The sequence below is a fragment of the Pantherophis guttatus genome, chromosome 7 (genome assembly GCF_059756535.1).
Source record: "Pantherophis guttatus breed Tessera chromosome 7, ASM5975653v1, whole genome shotgun sequence".
Taxonomy (NCBI): Eukaryota; Metazoa; Chordata; class Lepidosauria; order Squamata; family Colubridae; genus Pantherophis; species Pantherophis guttatus.
Genome location: NC_142069.1, coordinates 7175630 through 7201636, shown reverse-complemented (window position 1 = coordinate 7201636; position 26007 = coordinate 7175630).

Sequence of the window (26007 nt, the reverse complement as noted above, 5' to 3'; positions counted from 1 at the left end):
CTAGGCCCAAAACGGGGCACGGGAGGGTGCAGTGCGTCCCTCCGTGATCTGTTTTCACTCCCAAGAGGCTGCAGGGAGGCATCCTAGGCCCAAAACAGGGCCCAGAGGGGTGCGGTGCCTGCCCCCCCACCCCTCGGCAGTCTGTTTTCACTCCCAGGAGGCTGCAGGGAGGCCTACTAGGGGGCAGGGGGCAACGCTCCCCTCCCCCATGGCCCGTTTTTGCTCCCAGGTGGGTGCAGGAGGCCGAGTGCTGCCTGTCACACCCCCTGGCCATGCCCACCATGGCCACGCCCTCCCATCTGGTCATTAGGGCAGAGAACCGGTTGTTAAATTATTTGAATCCCACCACTGAATAGAAAGATTTATACTCCTTGCAGACAGCTGGTCGTTTGCATTCTTTTAGAGCGTAGAGCAGGGGTCACCAACCTTTTGGACCTCGGGGCCACTAAATTCATAATTTTAAATCCTGCGGACCGCTAAAATGATCTGCCTAATGACTGGCTGGGTGGGTGTGGCTAGGTCGTCATGTGACTGGGTGGACGTGGCCAACTCAATGTCACTCATGTCAAGGGGCACCTTGCCAACTCTACTCGCCCCTCCCCTTCCAGCCACTTCTTGACTCCCTACTTTAGGGCTCCAACAGGAAGCAGTTGTTGGAGCTAAGCAGCCACCAAAGAGCTCAGTTCAAATTGGATCTGACCGAGGAGGCGGCTCAGTAGAAGCGCCTCACTGAGGACTAGGAGCATAGGCTTTCCAAGCAGAGGGAAGACCTGCGGGAGTGCAAGGCCAGGTACCGGCGCCTGGAGGCTCAGTGGGCTGAGATGGTCAGCCAGTTCCAGGGCATGATGCAGTCCCACTGGAACGAGGCCCTCTGGCTCTTCGCCACCAGTGGCACTTCCCTCCATCCTTTGCCCAAAGCCCCACACCAGGAGGCCGAAGCAGACCCCAAGTCAGAATTTCTGTCCCCCTCTGACCCACCCAAAAAGACCCAGAAGGGGAGACTCTCTGCAGTAACACAAGCGTTCATTGCATATATCCGGCCCAGGCTTCAGTTTGAGGACCCCTGATTTAGTGCAATATAAAAAATGTAAATAATTTTTCTGTGGACCACCGAAATTTTCTCACGGACCACCAGTTGCTGATTGCTGGCATAGAGAGTCATCGAGGCCACTTGCCACTGCAATTTTTTTTTTATATAATTTTTTATTACTTTAACATTACAAACAACATATACAATATTTCACCCTGTGCTATACATAAGAAAGGAAGATTTGGTTCTTCGGATATATCCTCATGATCGCCAAAATCCACGTTCTCGGGGTACAGGTACCGAAGCATCCAATTTTCCCAACGCATAGTCCACAAATGGTTTCCAAATTTTCCAGAAAATATCTTCTTTATAGTCACCATTTCTAATTTTAATATCACATGTCATTTTATCGTTTAAAGCTAATTTCCACATTTCACAATACCATTCTTCTATTCTAAAATACACATCTAATTTCCAATATCTGGCTATTATAATTCTACCCATTATAATCATAATTCTAATCAATTCTTTCTCATATATTGTTGGTTCTATTTCCTTAATTATCAACAATAATATAGTTTCTGGTCTCAATATTATTGCTTTCCCCATCATTTCAAATATCATTTCCTCCAATTGTTGCCAAAAAAATTTTAACTTTATCACATTTGTACCCCATATGTTCATAAGTCACTGCCACTGCAATTTTTGGAAATCTATTCCCGCAGACTACAGGAACCATTTGCACTTCACTTTGAGATGCAGACAATATAGACTTATCCCCAACAGCCTGCACCTGTCTCCAACAGAAGACATCCTCCAGAAGGCTCCACACCCATTTGCAACCACTCAGGTGATCCCGATGACACAGACTTAGAGGTTTTCCAAGTGGCCTCAAGGACTCTCTAAAAGGATGCAAATGATCAGCTGTCTGCAAGGAGTATAAATCCTTCCATTCCCCACCATCCAGTCAGAGCTGAAGAAGCTTCTTGGATGAGAAGCGAAACGTCTTCAAAGAAGAACAAGAAAGCCCAGTTGCCTCTTGAAAAAAGCACTTTGGGGATACCTTAGGAACAATTTTTCTACTTTTCCCCCCATAGGTTGCTTTCTTCTCAACTCCAGCCCACACAGGAGAGACTTCACTGATGTTGAACTGGGTTGGGGTTAAAATAGCATTTTCCCTCTAACGTCTGAGACAGCATCCAAGGACAACTTCAAGGTAGTTGAAATCTGTCAGGCTTCGTCACATTTACACGGAGGAAAATCAGGGCCTGCAGTGACTTGGAACCAAAAACAATTGTGGCAGGAGAAACATCAGCAATGAGGGTGCTGAACGTTATGCTGGTTTAATTTTCTGTCAGCTCAAGGATGGGAAGACGGCACTTCGGATCAGCAGTGGGAAAGGGCTCTCGGGACAAAAGGATATTAACACCAGACAAAGGAAAGGTCGTAATCTGAGGACTAAATCAGGTGTGTTAGGGAAACAGGAGCACAGGTAGTCCTCGACTTACGGCCGCAATGGGGACCTAGAATTTCCGTTGCTAAGGAAGGCAGTTGTCAAATGAGCCATGCCCACCTTGAGAACCATTCTATGACGGTCTGGTTTGGTACAGGGACAAGTACAGACTTCCAGGGATAGAACTGCAGAAAAAATGATTGCAACCCGCCTGCCTTCCATTGAGGATTTATATACTGCAGGAGCCAGAAAGAGGGCTGAGAAAATATCTACAGACCCCCTCGCATCCTGGACATAAACAGTTTCAAAGTCTCCCCTCAGGACGTCGCTATAGGGAACACTGCATGCCGAAACAACTAGACACAAAGACAGTTTTTTCCCCTCGTGCCGTCACTCTGCTGAACACCTAATTCCCACAGCACTGTCCTATGCCTAAAGAGTTTTACCCATGTAGTAGGGCTGTAGTACTATTAGCCTTCTCGTCTTTCCTTCTTCCTTCTCCTACTGGTACCTTATCATTATATTATTCTGTTGTTTGTATGTATACATTGTGTGTCCAATCACACTCAGCCACTAAAGAATATTCTGTTCTGTTCTGTTCTGTTCCGTTCCATATTCCATTCCATCCTCTATCCCGTCCCATCCCATCCCGTCCCGTCCCGTCCCGTCCCGTCCCGTCCCATCCTTATTCTATTCTATTCTGTTCTGTTCTGTTCTGTTCTGTTCTGTTCTGTTCTGTTCTATTCTAGTCTAGTCTAGTCTAGTCTAGTCTAGTCTAGTCTAGTCTAGTCTAGTCTTATTCTTATTCTTATTCTTATTCTTTTCTATTCTATTCTATTCTATTCTATTCTATTCTATTCTTATTCTTATTCTTATTCTTATTCTTATTCTTATTCTTATTCTTTTCCATTCCATTCCACCCTATCCTACCCTACTCTACACCACTGCATAACATAGCATAGCATAACATTCCATTTCCATTTCTATTTCTATTATTTCTATTTCTAGAAATAAAAATAGGGGGCATCATTTCATTTATTCTGGTTATGCTTACAAAACAATACGGAGAACAGACTGGTATTAAAATACAGCTAGGGATGTCTCTTGTGTGCGTTTTACTTTTACAAGGTATCACTTAGCAAAACTGCTGACTCCTTCCAAAAAAGGTTTATTCTGCATTCTGCATTCTTATTCCTTGATTAAATTCCCTGGACTTTGTTCCCGTTCACATCCATTAGTAACACCACATTGCAGAATCAGCCAGCACAGAAGGTTCCCACGATGAGAAATTGAAGCTAAATGGGACTTGCTCAATTACGAGTATGCGGCTTGGCAATTTTGAGGAAAGTGGGTTTGGAGTGCCAGGTATTTCAGTGAAGGATTCGATTTTTGGTGGTCTAAGTATGTGTTAAGACTAGGGGATGATTTAGGTTGCCAAGAATCCTTCAGATTTGTTGCTAGCATATCCACCTTCTAATCTTTATTCCAGTTGCAGCCCTCTGTTGGTTAGGAAACTAAACCAGAAGTACTCCAAAAATTGCTAGCTCTTTTCCCAGTTTCACCTTTCTAATTCAAATGGTTCCTTGGCAGGGGTGAAATGCTCCCGGTTCGGACCAGATCACCTGATCCGGTAGCGATGGAGGCAGGTGGTTCGGAGAACCGGTAGCAAAATCCCTGCACGCGCTTCCCCCCTGCATGCCCAGCTGAGCCGCGCAATGATCAGAGGCTTTTTTTTTTTTTACTTTTAAAAGCATTTTTTTCTTTAGCTGAAAAAATGCTTTTAAAAGTAAAAAAAAAAAAGCCTCTGATGATCGCGGGCTCAGTTGGGATCGTCAGAGGCTTTTAAAAGCATTTTTTTTTCTGCAACCAGAACAAAATGCTTTTAAAAGCCTCTGACGATCCCAGCTGAGTTCCCTGATCGTCAGAGGCTTTTAAAAGCATTTTTTTCTACAACCTCTTCAGCCAAAGAGGTTGTAGAAAAAAATGCTTTTAAAAGAAAAAAAAGCCTCTGAGGATCAGGCAACTCAGCTGGGTCACGCCCACCCAGTCACATTACCCCACCCCCACCAAGCCACGCCCACAGAACCGGCAGCAATTAATTTGACATTTCACCACTGCTCCTTGGATAACAAACAGGGGGGGGGGGTGTTACATAATTTTACCACCAGTTCGTCACACACCAAAAATGTGATTGCGTGTCTTCCGCACATGTTTACGGCCTTCCACGCATGGCGTTTTCCTCGCGCGTGCGGCTTGCATGCAGGCCCATGGCTTAGAAAACGTGGCTAAGTGGAACGGCATAGCGCTGGGGCCCCACCCGCAGGTCGCCACTATCGGTTTGCCTGAACCGGCTGAATATCACCACTGATAACAAAGGTGACTAACAAGCAAGTACTGTACCTCCAGACATGTCAGTGAAAGGTAAAAATCACACAACTATGTCTCACTTATTTTGGCCGTGTCACATGGAGAAATTCACTGGAGAAAGCAATCGTGTTGGGAAGAGTTAGTGGTCAAAGGAAACCAGGCCATCGATGGCTGGACCCCATCAACCCAAAGAAGTCATGGAAGATTGGAAGACGTCGAATCGGCAAGAATAGGACATGACTAATATGACTAATAATGACTAATAGGAGCCTGGTTTAGCTCAACAGACAGAAGCACTGTAATTTAACACCAGCTGTCTGCAATTAAAGTAAGATCGAATCTCGCCAAGGCTCAAGGTTGACTCAGCCTTCCATCCTTTCTAAGGTAGGTAAATTGAGGACCCAGTTTGTGGGGGCAATAAGCTGACTTTGTATAAATATACAAAAAGGATGAAGGCTATTGCTTAGCGCATTGTAAGCCGCCCTGAGTCTCCGGAGAAGGGCGGCATATAAATCAAATAAAAAAAAAAAAATGACTGAATGGATATTATCATCATTATCGTTTCCAATGCCAAATTGCCCAATAGTTTAGGGCAGGGGTGTCAAACTGGCGGCGCCCAGGCCGGAGGTGTCATGCACAGGCCACACCCACCCCAGCTCCACGAAGCGAAAAAAGTGTCACAATACGTCACGTGACGGCAATGTGACACCGCAGGTTTGATACCCGTGATCTATGATCTTTGTGTATGTGTATAACAGAATAACAGAGTTGGAAGGGATCTTGGAGGTCTTCGAGTCCAACCCTAGTTAGACTAGAAGGAAACTCGGGCCATTTCAGACAAATGGTTGTCCAATCTCTTCTTAAAAACTTCCAATGTTGGAGCACTCACAACTTCTGGAGGCAAGTTGTTCCACTGGTTAATTGTTCTAACCGTCAGGAAATTTCTCCTTAGTTCTAGGTTGTTTCTCTCCTTGATTCTTTCCATCCATTGCTTCTTGTCCTGCCTTCAGGTGCTTTGGAGAACAGGTTGACCCCCTCTTCTCTATGGCACCCCCTCAAATTTTGTATGATTGCTATCAGAGTAACAGAATAATAGAATTGGAAGGCACCTTGGAGCAGGAGTGCTATTCAGCAGGTTCTGACAGGTTCTGGAGAACCGGTAGCGGAAATTTTGAGTAGTTCGGAGAACAGGCAAATATCACCTCTGCCTGGCCCCAAAGTGGAGACGGAATGGGTATTTTACAGTATACTTTTTTTTTTTTTAATTTGATTTACATGCCGCCCTTCTCCGGAGACTCAGAGCGGCTTACAATGCATTAAGCAATAGCCTTCATCCTTTTGTATATTTATACAAAGTCAGCTTATTGCCCCCACAAACTGGGTCCTCATTTCACCTACCTTAGAAAGGATGGAAGGCTGAGTCAACCTTGAGCCTTGGAGAGATTCGAACTTACAGTAATTGCAGTCAGCTGGTGTTAATCACAATGCTTTTAGTCTGCTGAGATACCAGGCCCGTACTTCCCCTGGAGTGGGGAGGGAATGGGGATTTTGCTGTATCCTTTCCCTGCCACGGCCACCAAGACACGCCCACCAAGACACACCCACAGAACCGGTAGTAAAATAATTTGAATTCCACCACTGTCTTGGAGGTCTTCCAGTCCAACCCTCTGCTTAAGCAGGAGACCTTATACTGTTTCAGGCAAATGGTTATCCAACATTTTCTTAAAAACTTCCAGTGTTGGAGCATTCACAACTTCTGGAGGCAAGTTGTTCCACTGATTAATTGTTCTCACTGTCAGGAAATTTCTCCTTAGTTCTAAGTTGCTTCTCTCCTTGGTTAGTTTCCACCCATGGCTTCTTGTCCTGCCTTCAGGTGCTTTGGAGAACAGGTTGACCCCCTTTTTGGGGGGGCAGCCCCTCAAATATTGGAACACTATTGGCATGATAGCAGTATTGACAAACTACTGACGTAGATGATATTAATAGAATCTTGAAAAGCCATTCCAGCTAATTCCAGTTGAAACCCAGGTTGGAGAATCCTACCCAAAAAACAGGTGCATTTGACAGGTTGATGTCCTGCATATATTTACCTCCCCTCCAAAAAGAAAGGCAGGACAAAAACTAAATGGGCACTAATTGAATTGATCACTGCTAATTGCAATTAATTGCCTGTAAAACAAAGTGCCCCATTTACGGAATTGATTCTGAAGAGCTTCTACCAAACATTCTCGCTCACACAAAACCCAGCTTTACAAACTGAATCCCGGATCATCCAAAAAGCTCCTCTTCCAACAGCAGAACAGGTAAAGTTAAAGGTTCCCCTCGCACATATGTGCTAGTCGTTCCCGACTCTAGGGGGCGGTGCTCATCTCCGTTTCAAAGCTGAAGAGCCAGCGCTGTCCGAAGACGTCTCCTTGGTCATGTGGCCGGCATGACTCAACGCCAAAGGTGCACAGAACGCTGTTACCTTCCCATCAAAGATGGTCCCTATTTTTCTACTTGCATTTTTTACGTGCTTTCGAACTGCTAGGTTGGCAGAAGCTGGGACAAGTCACGGGAGCTCACCCCGTTACACGGCACTAGGGATTCGAACTGCTGAACTGCCGACCTTTCAATTGACAAGCTCAGCATCTTAGCCACTGAGCCACCGTGTCCCTGGAGAATAGCCCCGCCCTAAAATTTGTAACTTTGAATGGTCACTCAATGAACTGTTGTACGTCGAGGACTTCCTGTATAGCGATTTGCCATGGAAAAAACAGCAGAATAGCCCTTCCCTAAAAGGGGGAGACAGGTAGTCCTTGTCTGCCCTTCAGGTGCGTTGGAAAATAGCTTGACTCCCTCTTCTTTGTGGCAGCCCCTCAAATATTGGAAGACTGCTAGCATGTCTCCCCTAGTCCTTCTTTGCATCAGATTTGACATACTCAATTGCTGCAACTATTCTTCATATGTTTTAGCCTCCAGTCTCCCAATCATCTTGGTTGCTCTTCTGGGCACTCTTTCTAGAGTCTCAACATCTTTTTTATAGTGTGGTGACCAAAACTGGATGAAGTACTCTAAGTATGGTCTTACTAGGGCTTTATAGAGTAGTATTAGTACCTCCCTGGATCTTGACTGTTTCCTTCTGTTAATGCAGTTTAGGATTGCATTGGCTTTTTTGGCTGCCGCTGCACACAGCTGGCTCATATTTAGCTGGTTGTTCTCTAAGACTCCAAGATCCTTCTCACAGTTGTTGCTATTAAGCCTGGTTTCTCCCAATTTATATGCGTCTAGCACTATGAATGTAACACTTCTCTTGATTCCCCTTAAATGACTTCTAGAGTACCCCCCAAATTAAATAATGGTAGTCCTCGACTTATGACCAGATTGACTTAACAACCATGTTCCTAATTTAACAACGGCAGTAATTCACTTATTTTTTTTTTTAATTTGATTTATATGCCGCCCTTCTCCGGAGACTCAGGGCGGTTTACAATGCGCTAAGCAATAGCCTTCATCCTTTTGTATATTTATACAAAGTCAGCTTATTGCCCCCACAAACTGGGTCCTTAATTTACCTACCCTAGAAAGGATGGAAGGCTGAGTCAACCTTGAGCCTGGCGAGATTCGAACCAGCAGTAAATTGCAGGCAGCTGGTCTTAATAACCGGGTGCTTTAGACCACTGTACTACCAAGGCTCTTTTAACGACGGTGGCAAGAATGATCCGTAAGATGGGGCAAAATTCACTTAACAAATGTTTCCCTTGGCAACAGAAATGCTGGGCTCCATTGTGGTCACAAGTCGTAAGGCTACCTGTTAAGTGAATCCTGTGGTTTTTAAGTGAATTCCCATTGACTTTCGCTCATCAGAAGGTCGTCAGACAGGATCACATGACCCCGGGACATTGCAACCGTCATAAATAGGAGTCAATTTTCAAGTGTTTGAATTTCAATACCGTGACCGTGGGAATGGTGCAAAGCTCATAAGTGTGAAAAACGGTCATAACTCACTTTTTTCAGTGACATTGTGACTTTGAATGGTCACTCGATGAACTGTTGTATGTCGAGGACTTCCTGTATAGTGATTTGCTTACCAAACATGGCAAAAAACCTGGTCATAAAATGAGGCACAATTCACTATTCTCCAAAGCCCCTGAAGGCAGGACAAGAAGCAATGGGTGGAAACTAACCAAGGAGAGAAGCAACTTAGAACTAAGGAGAAATTTCCTGACAATGAGAACAATTAATCAGTGGAACAACTTGCCTCTAGAAGTTGTGAATTCTGCAACACTCGAGGTTTTTAAAAAGATGTTGGATAACTTAACAACTGAAAATTCTAGTCCCAATTTTGTCATAAGCAGAGGATTATCTGTGGTCGCCTTTCCACCAGATTGCCTAGTTGACCTCATTCCGAAGAGCTTGTCCATGGCAAACCTGAAGGCTGACATTTTATCAGTCTTCCTAGGCCATGCCAACACTGATTCCTAGGCCATGCCAACACCTCTGAAAAAAAGGACTGTGAAACCGAGTGGCACACAATGGTTTTCGGCTGATCGCAACTGCAACTTCAACGTTTGTCACCCCTTGTTTTGTGTTCGCAACATTTTCAGAACGACAAAAAAAGAAAAAAGAAGAAGAAGCAATACGTGTGTTCCAAGCTAGGGATGTGTGATGATGGGTATTTTTTTATATATATTATTATTATTATTATTATTATTATTATTTTATTTTATTTGCCTCGAGGGTACCCGACGTGTATTTTCTGCACCGCGGTCTCTGCCGGCACGGAGCGCCGACTTCTATTCTCTTTTATCGCGATGTTCCGTTTATTTAAGTTTCTGCTTTGTTGCTCCAGCGCCCAATTTTAATTTGAATTTTTTTTTTTTTTTTGGGTGACGACTTCCATCCTTCCCTCCCTCCTTCCCTCCCTCCCTCCCTCCCTCTCTCTCTTTTTCTCTGAGAGCTGAGTGGCACTCGTTAAGCCTCTGTTAACTTTCTTGAAAGAAAGCAAGGGAGGAAGAAAGAAAGAAAGAAAAAAAAAAAGCCCAAAATATCTCCCAAACAAACACGCAAACAAACGACGTTGAAATAGGTTGCAGTTCGAGCATCTAATGCAGAAAGATGTATCGCTCGCCTGAATAATTGTGACAGCCGTAGACTCTATCGGGCGCCGTTTGTTTGCACAATGCTCAACTTGACTAAGAGAGCTAGTAGCAGCTGCCTGGGACCGGAGTTGCTCGTTTCATCCATTGACACTGTAACAGATGTTATGGGTTGATAACGGACGCGGCTTCTTTCTCGTCACATCTAAGGTTACCTCTGGAAGGAAGGTGGGGGGGGCAAAAAATCAAATGCATTTTAACACTCCATCCTTGAGTTTTAGCATTTTTATTAAAAAAAAAAAGCTGGTGGAAGATTGCCAATGCATTTTTTATTTTCTTCTCTCCCTCTCCCTCCCTCTCTCTCTCTCTCTCTCTCTCTCTCTCTCTCTCTCTCTCTCTCTCTCTCTCTCTCTCTTTGCAGTTCTTGGCCATCCAAATATATAAACTCTGGTGAGCAAAAACAGGGCCGGACGTTCATATCTGAGATTTCTTTCCATGAGCTGGACTTCACCTCAGATCTTTAAGCAGGTCAGCTATAGCTGTAAGCAGTTCTGTTTGTACTAGGTATGTGTGTGTGTGTTTTTGGGTGAACAGGTAGTCCTCGACTTACGACACATCATTTTTAAGGAAGAAACTACATGACGTCAGGAAAGAACTAGAATTCTTTAAATAAAGAATAAACATTAGAGTTGCTTTTTTTTCTCTACCGTAGAATAAAAAGGGGCCAGGAAAATAGCACGTATAATATTAGCAGTGGTGGATTGCCCCTGGTTCGGACCGGTTCGCAAGAACCGGTAGTAAAACCAGCGGGAGGCCCCGCCCACTGCCCCGGATGTCAACATCAGTGATTTGTGCATGCACAGAATCAAGGCTCGCGCACGACAAAGCTAGTGTGCACGTGTGCGATCCTGTTGTGAACCAGTAGTAAATGTAAGTAGAACCCATCTCTGCAGGACACCCTAAGAAATTAATATTCCACACAGTCTTAGCAGTCCAGAAGTGGACAAGGAAGTCTTTGGTTGACCCAACAAACCAACAAATCTTCAGGAAGACTCAAAATGCAAAACCCGTATTGTCTGGCAGTGTTTTGGGGAGCTCAACCTGGTAAACGGTACTTGTTAATACAATTATATGCACAAATACAAGTTCAAGGCCCTTGTCTTTAAGGGTTTTAAATGATGTATGAAATATGCAACTGAGGACATTGTCTTAATGGCCTTCCTCACCCTCTCTTAGAGGGGTCAGCGAAGGCACCTATCACCATGGGCCTTTCTGCCTAGCTGAAAAGTAACACAGTACATCTAGGCGCATAAATGCTAAATTATCAGCCTTAAGAATCTGACATTCTGAATCGCCGGTCAGACCTCTCAATTATCAGCTCTAAGTATCCTATGTGTACTATCTGGACTTGTTGAAGACATCATAGATCTACTCACATGAAACTAAATCTCCAGCCTTCATTTCCAGCCTTTAGCAAGAAAAACAAAATGCACAGGTACAGTATATGTGGCACCTTGCTCAATAGTAGTAACTGTGAGAGGGATCTTGGAGTGAGTCCTAGTGGACAACCATTTAAATATGAGCCAGCCGTGTGCAGCAGTGGCCAAAAAAAGCCAACCCACTTCTAGGCTGCATAAACAGAGGGATAGAATCAACATTCAAGGTGTTAGTTATCACCTTTAAAGCGCTCCATGGCTTAGGACCTGGGTACCTACGAGACCGTCTTTTGCCACCAATAGCCTCCCACCGACCAGTTCGTTCTCACAGGGAGGGACTACTCAGGGTACCGTCAGTCAAATTATGCCGACTGGCGACTCCCAGGGGGAGGGCCTTCTCTGTGGGGGCTCCAACCCTTTGGAATGAACTGCCCCCGGAGATACGGAATATCCCTGATCTCCGTGCTTTCCGCCGTGCCCTCAAGACCCTGATGTTCCAACAGGCGGGGCTAAACATACGAACATGCGAATGATTTTTTAAATGTTATCTAATTCTGGGTTTTATTTAATTGACCAAACTAAGTAACAATTTTAATTAGCAATTTTATGATGTTTGTGTGTCTATATTTTTCTTGACTGTACACCGCCTTGAGTCCTACGGGAGAAAGGCGGTATAGAAATATAATAAATAAATAAATAAAATAAATAAACATCATGTGAATGTTAATACCACTTTATAATGCCTTGTTAAGGCAACACTTGGAATACTGCATCCAGTTTTGGTCGCCACGATGTAAAAAAAATGTGGAGACTCTAGAAAGACTGGAGACTAAAACATATGAAGAACGGTTGCAGGAACTGGGTATGTCTAGTTTAATGAAAAGAAGGACTAGGGGAGACATGATAGCAGAGTTCCAATATCTCAGGGGCTGCCCCAAAGGAGAGGGAGTCAAGCTATTCTCCAAAGCCCCTGAGGGCAGGACAAGAAGCAATGGGTGGAAACTAATCAAGGAGAGAAGCAACTTAGAACTAAGGAGAAATTTCCTGACAATGAGAACAATTAATCAGTGGAACAACTTGCCTCCAGAAGTTGTGAATGCTCCAACACTGGAAGTTTTGAAGAAGAGGTTGGATAACCATTTGTCTGAAGTGGTGTAGGGTGTCCTGCCTAAGCAGAGGGTTGGACTAGAAGACCTCCAAGGTTCCTTCCAACTCTGTTATTCTATTCTATTTCTGATGGGGAAAGGGGGCTCTTTATATCCTTGGTGTACTGAGGGAGCAATACTGTCCTTATTGCTTGCAGTAGGCCCTGCAAGCAGTAAGGACACTACTGATCCGGTTAGGCAAGAAAAACCAAAAGCACACATATAGACTGGGTGAAACCAGGCTTAATAGCAGTAACTGTGACAGGGATCTTGGAGTCTTAGTGGTCAACCAATTAAATATGAGCCAGCAGTGTGCGGCGGCAGCCAAAAAAGCCAACACAGTCCTAGGCTGCATAAACAGAGGGATAGAATCAAATCCTAAATTGCATTCAAAGAAGGATTCAATTGAGATCATGTGAGGTACTACTACCACTCTATGAAGCCTTAGTAAGACCACATCTAGAATACCGCATCCAGTTTTGGCCATCACAGTATAAAAAAAGATGTTGAGACTCTAGAAAGTGTGCAGAGAAGAGCAACAAAAATGATTAAGGGACTGGAGGCTAAAACATAAGATGAACGGTTGCAGGAACTGGGCTGGGATAGTCTAGTGAAGAGAAGGACCAGGGGAGACAGGACAGCAGTCTTCCAATATTTGAGGGGCTGCCACAGAGAGGAGGGGGTCAACCTAGTTTCCAAAGCACCTGAAGGCCAGACAAAGAATAATGGATGGAAACTGATCAAGGGGAGATTCAACCTAGAAATAAGGAGAAATTTTCTGACAGTGAGAACAACTAACCCATGGAAGAGAAGTTGCCTTCAGAAGTTGTGGGAGCTTCATCACTGGAAGCTTTCAAGAAGAGACTGGACTGCCATCTGTCAGAAATGGTGTAGGGTCTCCTGCTTGAGCGGAAGGTTGGACTAGATGACCTACAAGGTCCTTTTCAACTCTCTTATTCTGGTCCTGTTTGGGACCTGCCACCAAGCAATCAAAATTCAGTTTCATTCCAAGCAATTCTCTATGCAAGCTATGCCTTGCAAGCTAGGATCCCTAATAGAGAGACTACTTCGCCGAGGTCGTGCGTTGCTTGGTCCCACCAAATTGAAGGTGCAGGCAGCAGATCTTTCTGAAGGAAAATTCCCTTGGGATGGTCCTCTTTTGAGGCTCTTCTTTTGGTCCTCATATACTGCTATCAAGGTTTGAAAAACAGAAGTCCGAAGAAGGAAGACCGTTTCATCAGCTGTTTTGGATCATGCCACGTTTCAATATCAGCTCAACAGAGTCAATTAGAACCTTGGATGTACATCACTGAGCTTTGAAAATGTTCCTTGTTTTTTTCCCCAAAGAGCTATATACTTAGGAAAAACGATGGCAGATGTAAGATGAACTGTTCCACAGGCATGTGCTGCACAGCTCATCCGTGTGCCAAGAGCTTGGAAGATGTTTAAGGATCTGAGAATATGGTTTTTTGAGCCGAGAAATGATCCGAACTGTCTTCACTAGGTTTCCCGAGGCAACAGAAGACTGAGATACCAAGGGAGCTATTGAGATAAATATCCACAGACTTAACAATGCATTGGCGTGAAAGCAAGCAAGGAGGCAGCAATATTGTGGGTGTCAAAAATATATATATATATCCCAGATTCTTCCTTTTTTCCCCTCTTCTTTGTAGTTCTTCCAAAATCCAGCTTTTAATTCTGATCTGATCCCGAGTGGGCTGGTTATCGGTGTTCTCATGCTTTTCAAATAGTCTACAGCGAAGATGACATCGCAAAAGGAGGACCGAATGTGACCGGAACATGGCTCTCTTGAGCATTTCTTCTCCTCTACTTTAAAGATTCCAGTTTCTTCCTGTTTGGACAGCTTCCCCTGTGATTCAGAGTGCCCTTTGCTCAAATTCTCCATGGATGGCTGGGGTGGCAGCCATTTTGCGAAAGGGCAAAGTTAAACCCTGTCTCTGATTTTAAATCCTTGCTATTTTATTTTAGTAATTCACATTCAGCCTCGGCATTAGTTTCCAATGGATCAACTAATCCATTGATCAAAGAGAGAAGTGACCCGGAATTAAGGAGAAACTTAATTAAGGAGAGAAGCAACCTGGAATTAAGGAGAAACTTCCTAACGGTTGAGGACAATTAACCAGGGGTACAGTTTGCCTCCAGAAATTGTGGGTGCTTCATCACTGGAGGTTTTTAAAAGAGATTGGTTAGTCCCTTGTTTGAAATGGTATGGGGCAGGGGTGAAATGCTATCGGTTCACACCGGTTCAGGCAAACTGGTAGTAAATAAAAGCTACCAGTTCGTCCAAACTGGTATTTACGACAATCAGCTGTGCCGCGCGATTTATATTCGCCTCGAAGGTACCCAACGTGGTTAGGGTTAGGAAATCCTGCTTTCTAGCAAATCTAAATCGTGTGGCACAGCTGTTCCAACTCTCATTGTTCTACTTACTTTCAAATGGCTCCTTTTTCCACGCGAAGCACATGTTAGGTGCGCACTGGGCATGCACACGCAGCGGGCATTTGGCGCGCAGCACACATGTAAGGGCAGTGAACCGGTGAAAACCTGCAGAAGATTTCACCACTGGTATAGGGTCTCCTGCTCGAGCAGGGGGTTGGACTAGAAGACCTCCACGGTCCCTTCCAACTCTGTTACAGGTAGTCCTCGACTTATAACAGTTCATTCAGTAACCGTTCAAAGTTACGGAAAAAGTGACTTCTGACCTATTTTTCACACGTTGTAAAACCACGGCAGCATCCCCGTGGCCACGTGGTCGAAATCCAGATGCTTGGTAACTGGTTCCTACTTATGACGGTTGCTGTGTCCCATTAAGTCATGCGATCCCCTTTTGCGACAAGCAAAATTTAATCTGTGTTAATGTGTTACTAACTCATTTTTAATTCATTTTAACTCAGGTTTCCTAGTATGATTTGATTGCTTATTTGTACCCTATGACTATCATTAAGTGTTGTACCTTACGATTCTTGACGAATGTATCATTTCTTTTCATGTACACTGAGAGCGTATGCACCAAAGACAAATTCCTTGTATGTCCAATCACACTTGGCCAATAAAAAAATATTCTGTTCTGTTCTATTCTATTCTATTCTATTCTATTCTATTCTATTCTATTCTATTCTATTCTATTCTATTCTATTCTATTCTATTCTCCCCCACCCCACTCCATTCCACTTTCTCTTCCTCCTCCTTTTCCTCCCTGTTCTGTTCTGTTCTGTTCTATTCTACCCCACCCCACTCCATTCCACTTTCTCTTCCTCCTCCTCTTCCTCCCTCTTCTCTTCTCTTCTCTTCTCTTCTCTTCTCTTCTCTTCTCTTCTCTTCTCTTCTCTTCTCTTCTCTTCTCTTCTACCCTACCCAACCCTACCCTACCCTACCCTCTATTGTATTGTATTGTATTGTATTGTATTGTATTGTATTGTATTGTATTGTATTGTATTGTATTCTATTCTATTCTATTCTATTCTATTCTATTCTATTCTATTCTATTCTATTCTCTATTCTCTTCATCAATTGCAATGCAAGAAAGATTGCAAAATGGGGCCCAAATTCACTTAACGAACGTCTCGCTGAACCACCGAAATTTGGGTCTCCGTTGCGGTCAAGGACTTCCTGTATTCTGTTATTTCTGCTATTTCTATACATCGAGGTATTTAAAAAGAAAAAGAAAAAAAAAACCCACAAAGATGGAGAAAAAGAGCTGAAAGCGAGGCCGATCTATTTTGAGAAGCTTAAAACTGTTTATGTATCATTTTTTTTGTAAGAACCCTTTTGTGTAAGTTTCACCTGCACACTCACAAAACACACGCCCAGCCCCGGGCAGATAAACAAAGCAGAAACCCGATCAGAAGCTGCAGATAAAAGATGCCAGCGAAGAAAAGCTCTCCGGGATGATGTGTTTTCAACTACAGCCACGGACTCCTCTTATGCTAATGCAGCCAATTTCCTCTTTTATTTCATTTCTGGAGCCTCCAACGGTGATCTTTGATAAGGTTCCCAAGGATACCGACTTTTTTTCCACAAAGGGGAGGAGAAGGGGAAGAAGCAGCAGGGGTCGGGAAGAGGGGGGAGGAGGAGAGGAGGAGGAGGAGGAGGAGGAGGAAAGAAATGCACGAAGTGATGGAGACGTTTAACTGGCAGAAAGCGGCAAGTGGATGAATAATTTAAAAGTCTGGCCAGAGATATGAGGCGAATCCGGCAGAGATAAGAACCACCGTAGGGTCTCCTCCAGGCATTCAAAGGTTCATCTTCCAATGACAGGTGACCTCCAAGGTCAAGGGGATGATGGGAAATGGAATCAGCAGGAGCCAAAGATAGACAAGGGAGCGGTCCCCGGGCGCATCCCAGAGGGCAGGTGGGATACGCTCGGTGTCAAACAAAAAAAAAAGAAATGCGATTTTATCGCTTCGTTTTCCCTCTCTGCGCACCCAGGCTCCCCCCCCCTCTCTCTAGCTTCAGTCCAGGGTTTCTTGTCGTGGTAGAAAGAAGCTCTTTGAGTCGAAAGGAAGAAAGATGCAAGAATGAGAGGGTTGAGCTGAGCCCACAAGAGGACTTCACGTCTGTAATTCTCTGAGCTCGGTGTTTTTTCTTGCAGACGTTTTGTTAACAGACTAGGTTAATGTCATTTGAGCGCTGATGATGTTACCTTAAGTTTGCATCTATCAAGAGCGCTTAGACTTGTATACTGCCTCATAGTGCTCTACAGCCCTCTCTAAGCAGTTTACAGAGTCATCCTATGGCCTCCAACAATCTGGGTCCTCATTTAACGACCTTGGAAGGATGGAAGGCTGAGTCAACCTTGAGCTGGTCAGGATTGAAATGCTGGCAGTCAGCAAAATGCTCCCCCCCCTCTCTCTCTCATCTATCATCTATCTCAATCTGTCTGTCTAACTATCATCTATCTCAATCTGTCTGTCTAACTATCATCTATCTCAATCTATCTATCTATCTGTCTGCCTGCCTCTCTCTCTCTCTCTCTCTCTATCTATCTATCATGTATCTCAATCTGTTTGTCTAACTATCATCTATCTCAATCTATCTGTCTGTCTGTCTGTCTGCCTATCTATCTCTATCCATCCGTCCGTCCGTCCATCTGTCTGTCTGCCTGTCTATCCATACCCACCTATCTATCTATCTATCTATCTATCTATCTATCTATCTATCGATCTATCTATCTTGTATCTCAATCAGTCTGTCTGTCTAACTATCATCTATCTCAATCTATCTATCTATCTATCTGCCTGCCTGCCTGCCTGCCTGCCTGCCTGCCTATCTATCTATCTATCTATCTATCTATCTATCTATCTATCTATCTATCTATCTATCTATCTATCTAGTATCTCTGTCTGTCTGTCTATCATCTATCTCAATCTATCTGCCTGCCTGCCTGCCTATCTATCTATCTATCTATCTATCTATCTATCTATCTATCTATCTTGTATCTCAATCTGTCTGTCTGTCTAACTATCATCTATCTCAATCTATCTATCTGCCTGCCTGCCTGCCTACCTACCTGCCTGCCTGCCTGCCTGCCTATCTATCTATCTATCTATCTATCTATCTATCTATCTATCTATCATCACAATAGCTCTTAGACTTATATATGAATTTGTGGTGCTTTCATAACGCTAAGAGGTTTTACAGAATCAGCATACGGTCAACAACCTGGGTCTTCATTTTCCATGCGATATTGATATTGAGTTTGATATTTTTTTTTATTTTTTTATTTTTTATTTTTTTATAATTAAATTTATATATTTGTGTTGGTTTTTCTTTGCCAAATGGCTGCAAAAAAGGCATCTGATAAATCGGTGCATGGCAGACATGGGCCAAAGTCTTACCTTTCTCTGCCTCCCCTGAGTTTGCTCTGTTTCTAGTGTCCCTAAGGCACTGTTGCAAAGTTCCTGGCCATTTCAGAAATCATACCAAATTAGAATTATAAATACCGTTCCTGGACTTTATCAATGGCAAAGAATAGAGCTCTCATTTCCTAAGGGGCGTTAAAGTTGCCTCTATCTAGGGAGTTCTTGCTTTGTTTGAATATTTGAATAGAAACGCCATTCCTGTTGCTGATTCCAGATTATACTCTGAAAGATTAATCCTAATCAATGTTCATTTACTTAGTGGGAATCCTCGCTTAAAAACCGGTTGCTTAGCCACTGTTAAAGTTATGACAGACCCTTCCCATCAAAAGTACTTACAACCCAGTTCTGGAGTTACAACAGTGGCACATATGATAAGGGCTGGGCTGCTGGAGGTTTTCAGGGGTTCGGTAGAACCTCTAGATAAGATTCTGTGCAGTTCAGAGAACCCCCAAATCTCACTCCTGGCTGGCCCCGCACACCCGCCCTCCCAGGAGTCCCCATGCGGCCTGTTTTGAATACTGGTAAGTGCAAGGCACGCACAGAGGCTCGGAGAGGGCGAAAAACGGGCCTACCAGAAGTTCGGGAAGGCCAGAAATGGGCCTGTTTCCGGCCTCCTGAGGACCTCCGGAGCCTGGGGTGGCTGTTTTCGCCTTCCCGGAGGCTCAAGGAAAGCCTCCGGAGCCCGGGGAGGGCAAAAACAACCCCCACACCTGCTGTGGTTCAGGAGGCTGACTAGGCCACATCCACCATGGCCACACCCACTCAGCAACCGGGCAGAGAACCCCTTGCTAAAAATTTTGAAGCCCACCCCTGCACATGATGCCCGTAAAAAAGCATATCAGCTGTGGCATTCATTTAATGACCGTGGCGTTTGCTTAACCAGCATGCTGTGTTTTCCTAATAACTTCAGTGTTTGCTTTAAATTTAGGTTGCCAGGTGTCCACTATTTGAGCGAACAGTCCACTTTTTTCACATTATTTTTTCACAATTTTTTTTCACAAAATAGTGGACATTTTTTTTAATTCAAAAGCTTTATGATGAAATGGTACGTAATCTAAAGCTGTACAGTCTAAGAGGATAAGGATAGGAGAATCGCGTTTTGTCTTTTTTTTTCATAAGTTAGAATGAGACCAAGATCGAATATCCATTGAACTCGATTCTCCGAAAAAATTCATGATGAGATTAAAATAAAAATATATTATAAAATTATGTACAGTTCACATTTTTAAAATGTATTGTAGCTTGTGTCGACTGACCTAAAATGGCATGTTAAAATGTTTGTAAGAAAATATATAATTTAATTGTAATTTTTTTTTATTTTTTTACTACTTAACACCCCCCCCCCCGCTTGTCCGTTATTTTTTGGAAGCAGACCTGGCAACCCTATTTGCTTAACAACCGTCACAAAAAAAAAAAAAAAAGGCCATAAAACTGAATTGGTCTCATGAATGGCCTCAATTTATGATCGTCGGGGTTAACGATGGAAATTCCAGGCTCCATTTCAGTCGTAAGTTGAGGACTGCCTGTTTTAGCTTGAAGTACCCTGCACTGGCTTTGTTAAAATAATAGTAATAAAAGAATTTCATCCTTGCTCCCTGAAGGACTGATTTATGTTGTGCTGGAATTCCACTAGGGAGGAAAGTGGTGACATAAATGTAATATTGAATTTAAACTACAGCTGGCACCACGTTTTGCCTAAAGCACCATTCTGAAATGAGTTTGGAAGCTCTTCCTTGGGTGATCATCTGAGGAATTTGGAAGGAGCGAAACGGGACAGGACTAGTATAATTTAACCCCAAAATGTCTCCTGGCACCATAAAGTCTAACATTCTAGCATAAAATTTCAAGAACTGCCATCATTTGATCAGATAACATGGGAATATTATCCTGGGAGAATGTACCCCTCCTGTGTAGGAAGAAGCAAGAAGGAAATGAAAAAAAATCAACAATAAGGGCGGTGAAATTATTTATGGGCCATCTGCAATAAAATGATTGGTCCGGATAGCAACATTCTTGCCCCAATGAGTCGGTTAACCTACAGGTGGGATATGATAAAATAAACAGGGAGAGGATGGCTAGATAAAGACATAATGCCAGTCTGGGCATGTGATGAGATTCCTCATAATGTAACGTTTGCAATGGCAAAAAAAAAAAAAAAAAAAGTTTCTTGGAATGAGGAACTTCTCTCATGTTCTCCCAAACTGACAAAAAATTTTAAAAAATAAAAAAATTACATGCAAATGTATGTATTTATATCTATCTATCCATCTATCTTTCTTTTTTCTCTTCCTTTCTTTTCTTCTTCCTTCCATCCATCCATCCATCCTACTCCTCTTCTTTTCTTTCTCTCTTTCTCTTCCTCCTCCTCCTCTTCTTCTTCCTCTTCCTCCTCTTCTTGTTCTTCTTCCTCTTCCTCCTCCTCCTCTTCTCTTCCTCCTCCTCCTTTTCTTTCTCTTCCTCTTCCTCTTCCTCCTCCTCCTCCCTTCCTCCTCCTCCTCTTCCTCCTCCTCCTCCTCCTCCTCCTCCTTCTCCTCCTCCTCCTCCTCCTCCTCCTCCTCCTCCTCCTCCTCCTCTTCTTCTTCTTCTTCTTCTTCTTCTTCTTCTTCTCCTCCTCCTCCTCCTCCTCCTCCTCCTCCTCCTCCTCCTCGTCCTCCCCCTCTCTGAGAGGGGGAAAGAGAGAGGGAGGGAGAGAGAGAGAGAGTAGTAATAAGTAGTAATTCACAGTGACTAGCATATTAATTCCAGTCAGTTTGATACTGCTTAGTTCGCCTGCCAATACTACACATTGGAGGATCTGTAGAACAGGTTGGGGAGCAGGGTACTCTGGAAAAATATCTACTCTAAAAGTTGACATTGACTTGATGTCACGTAATCAATTCATTTGCCTGCCCTGCTATACATCATTAAAAGGTGCAAAGACGGAAAACCAGCAACTAGATATAACAGATATAATAGAATAACAGAGATGGAAGGGCCCCTGGAGGTCCTCTAGTCCAACCCTCTGCTCAAGCAGGAAACCCTATAGTATACCATTTGAGACAAGTGGTTGTCCAATCTCCTATTCAAAACCTCCAGTGTTGGAGCATTCACAACCTTTGGAGGCAAGTTGTTCCACTGATTAATTGTTCTAAGTGTCAGGAAATTTCCCCTTAGTTCTAGGTTGCTTCTCTCCTTGATGAGTTTCTATCCGTTGCTTCTTGTCCTGCCCTCAGGTGCTTTGGAGAATAGCTTAACTCCCTCTTTTTTGTGGCAGCCCCTGAGATATTGGAAGACTGCTATCATGCATGACACCCCAATTCTTCTCTTTGTTAGACTAGCATACCTAGTTCCCTCAATTGTTCACTATTTACGAATTCTTTACGAGCATTAGAGGGTTTCTATCGGTTCGGCCTGGTTCGGGCAAACTGGCTCTGTCCACCCACCTGGACGTCATCACGGATGCTGTGAGCATGTGCAGAAGGTTCCGTGCCTGCGCAGAAGTGCCGCACTCAAGCAATGTGAGCACATGCATGCACACACTCACAGTTCCAATCCGGTAGCGAAGGTAAGTGGAACCCATTACTGTTACAAACATTTCACCTCACATTTATCAGAATAGAGCTGAAAGGGACTTTGGAAGACTTCTAGTCCAGCCCAGTAGTGGGTTTCACTTACCTTCACTACCGGTTCGGAACTGTGAGCGTGTGCACCGCTTCTGTGCATGCGCAGAGCGTCTGTGATGATGTCCGAGTGGATGGGCAGAGCCTCCCACCGACGCCACTACCATTTCGCCCGAACTGGAGTGAACCGGTAGAAACCCACCACTGGACCAGCCCCCTTCTCAAGCAGGAGATCCTAGACCAGGGATGGCTAACATTTTTGCCATCACGTGCCAGGAAGGGGGGGGGCAGGCAGAGTCGTGTGTGCATGTGCCCACACCCATAATTCTATGCACCTCATACCTGCGCGTGTGTGCGATCCGCCCCCTCTCTGCACTCCTAGCATGCGATGGCCCGGTAAGCCCGTTTTTCTTTCTCACCTGGCTCCAGGGCCTCTCTAGGAATCTGGGGAGGGCAAAAACAGCCTCCCCCCCCCACAGAGGTCCTCCATAGACCGAAAACAGCCCATTTAACAACTTCCGGTGGGACCGGAAGGCCCGTTTCTTGCTGTCCCCAGCCTCCAGGGCCTCTCTAGGAGTCTGGGGAGGGCGAAAGTGGCCTTCCCCACCCTCCAGAGGTCCTCCAGAGGCTGAAAACAGGTTGTTTGACAATTTCCGGTCCCACCAGAAGTTGTCAAGCAGCCTGTTTTCGGCCTCCGGAGGACCTCTGGGGGGTTGAGGAAGGCTGTTTTCGCCCTCCCCAGACTCCTAGAGAGGCCCTGGAGGCTGGGGACAGCAAAAAACGGGCCTTCCCAACCCCCACCCCACCAGGCCCTCCGGAGGCCAGAAACAGTCTGTTTCCCTACTTCTGGTGGGCCCAAAAGACCCGAAAATCAGTTGGCCGGTGCACGCATGCACGCCAGAGCTGAGCTCGCGTGCCCACTAATATGGTTCCACATGCCACCTGTGGCACGCGTGCCATACGTTTGCCATCTCGGTCCTATGCCATTTCAGATAAGTGGCTGTCCAGTCTCTTTTTAAAAACCTCCAGTGTCCACCACCTTCCTTGAAAGCAAGCAAAAACTCCTCTTAGCTTATCTTGATTTCCAACTGACATGATTCAGAATCATCTTTGAAGCCCACACAGTGACACGGGGTCTGCTTTTGTCCCAGATCTTGTAACATAAACAGAGAACTCAACAGGGAATAACCAAGAAAGGGAGGCAGGAGAAGAAGAGGCAGGAAAAGTCTACAATCCTAAAAATGGAATGAAAAGCATCAATAATTAGCAACGGGAATTGAGGTTCTGGAAATAAATCCACAAAACAATTTTCCTCATGAAATAAGTAGAGCTGCGGGTGACTCACTGCAGGAAACATGTGGGAGGGATCAGGAAAAGGAGTTTTTTTTTATTTTGCTGTGACCCAAAGGCTATTCAATCAGCAGCAAAAAAAAAAAAAAAAAAACCTCAGAAAAATAAAAATAAATAAATAAAAAGAGAACAAAATAAAAATAATTTCTCAGCTTGTTATCCAGAAAGAACGCGATGAAATAATGGCATAGAAAAGGATGCAAACTACCCATGAAAGTTTTCTACAATTTTTCGGTGAAGTAAATTTTGTTATTTCTTTTTTATTGCAGCTTCAATTATTTTATTTTATTTTTTTAAAAAAATCTCAAATGAAATTATTTTGGGGGGAGGAAGTGAAAAACTCATCCTCAGAATGTTTCTTCAGATTCAGTTCTTGGGCCTGAACTGAACTATTTTCTTCTTGTTTTCACAAAGCATTGTCATGAATCACATTTTCAGGCCCAGAAGGTAAATATGTTCAGGAGTAAAGTTTTCTTGCTCGTCCCACTAGTTATCCTCACCGGAATAACTATCAATTTGCAGTGTATATTTATTTATTCATTTTGTGATGGTGTGGTGGAAGACAAAAATAAACATTATTATTATTATTGGCAAACAAAGAGAGGAATAAAGAAAGAAGAGAGAGGGGGGGAGGGAAATGAAAAGGAAAAGAGAGGGAGGGAGAAAGGAAGGAAATGAGGGAGGGAGGGAGGGAGGGAGGGAGGAAGGAAGGAAGGAAGGAAGGAAGGAAGGAAGGAAGGAAGGAAGGAAGGAAGGAAGGAAAAAAGAGAAGGCAAGGAAGGTTGCAAGACGGAGGGAGGGAGGGAGGGAGGGAGGAAGGAAAGAAATCAACCACCACCCCCGGAGGGCGAAAAACGGGCCTACCAGAAGTTCGGGAAGGCCAGAAACAGGCCTGTTTCCAGCCTCCAGAGGGCCTCTGGAGCCTGGGGAGGCCGTTTTCGCCCTCTCGGAGGCTCAAGAAAAGTCTCCGGAGGCCAGGGAGGGAACAATCACCACCCCTGGTATAATACAGGTGGCCGACTAGGCCACGCTCACCATGGCCACGCCCACCCAGCAACCAGGCAGAGAACCCTTTGCTAAAAAAGTTTGAAGCCCACCCCTAGTTAGATAGTGTCATCGACGCAATGAACCTAAACTTGGGAAAACTCCAGGAGACAGTGGAGGACAGGAGAGCCTGGTGTCTGTGGTCAGTGGTGGGTTCTTCCCGGTTCTGCCCGGTTCCTCTGAGCCGGTAGCGGTGACGTCATATCGTCACCGCTACTGGCTCGGCGGAACCGGGCGGAACCGGTTCTGCCCCCTGCCCCCCGCTGCCCCCCCGCGTTATTCTTACCTTTTATTTGGCCCCACCCACAATCTATTGCTGCCTCCTGAGTCTCAGCTGATTGGCTAGAAGGAAAAAAACTTTAAACTCTTGCTGCAGGGCTTCAAAGGGCCGCCCTACAGCTGATCAGTGTTAAAAGGCAGTGTGGTGGTAGCGTCCAAAAACAAATGAGTAGACCAGTGCCTCCAAAAACAAATGGGTAGACCGGTACAGCTCTGCAAGCAGTTAAAAGCCCGGTAGACCAGTACCTCTGCTAAATCCTAAAGAATTGTCACATGACCATCAAGCCACACCCACAAAATACGGCACGCCCACAGAACCGGTAGTAAAAAAAATTAGAACCCACCCCTGGCTGTGGTCCATGGTGTCATGAAGAGTCGGACATGACTTAGTGACTCAACAACAACAACAACAAGAATAACTAACTAACATTTAGGAACCCAGCCTGCGATTCTACAGCCCGAGAAGGTTTGCACAACATTTCCACAATCAAGGACCACGTCTGGATTCTGACAGAAGCAAGGGAGATGAGGAGGACGGCTTGGTTGAGTTGACATTTCAAAGTCTTACAACTATCTCTTCTTTGGTATGAGCGCTGTTGGCTTAGGAGGGGAAACGTGACCCCGGTTCTTTGAGTGCCGAGAAAATGAAAATCACAAGAATTCTCATGCTGCGGAAACCTTTTTCAATTATGCCGAGAGACAAGCGAAGATCAATTTCAAATTTTCCCACAACTGCTTCAGATCTTTTAATTATCTAGTAATGCAATTAGAATTGCTTACCTATAATTGCAATCAAGACTTAGAAATGTATTTTTTTTTCTCTCGCACATGCTCTCTTCTCCTTTCCTCCCCTCCCTTACCCTCTCTTAATAAAGCATGCAAGATAAACGAGGGGGAAAAAATAGGAGTGAAGGATACCAACCGCATACGATTCTAGGTCTGTAGGTCTCTCTCTCTGAGCTAGCCTTTGCCACCATTTGCATTCTGATTAAAGCGGTTAGTTATCCCAGCGAGCCAAATCATAAATATCACCAAATAGAATGCTAGATGCTGGAATTTGTCCATTTATCAGCTTGCCACTTCTGAAAACGCCAACACAATCCTAGGCTGCATTAATAGAAGGATAGACCAAAAAAAAAAAAAAAAAAGAGGTTGAGACTTTGGAAAAACTTTCGAAAAGAGCAACTAAGATGATCAAAGGCCCGGAGAGTAAAACAGATGAAGAATGGCTGCAGGATTTGGGTTTGGCTAGTCTAAAAAGAAGAATTAGGGGCAACGCGATAGCAGTATTCCAGGTTTTGAAGAGCTGCCACAAAGAATTTAGAATTTAGAATAACAGAGTTG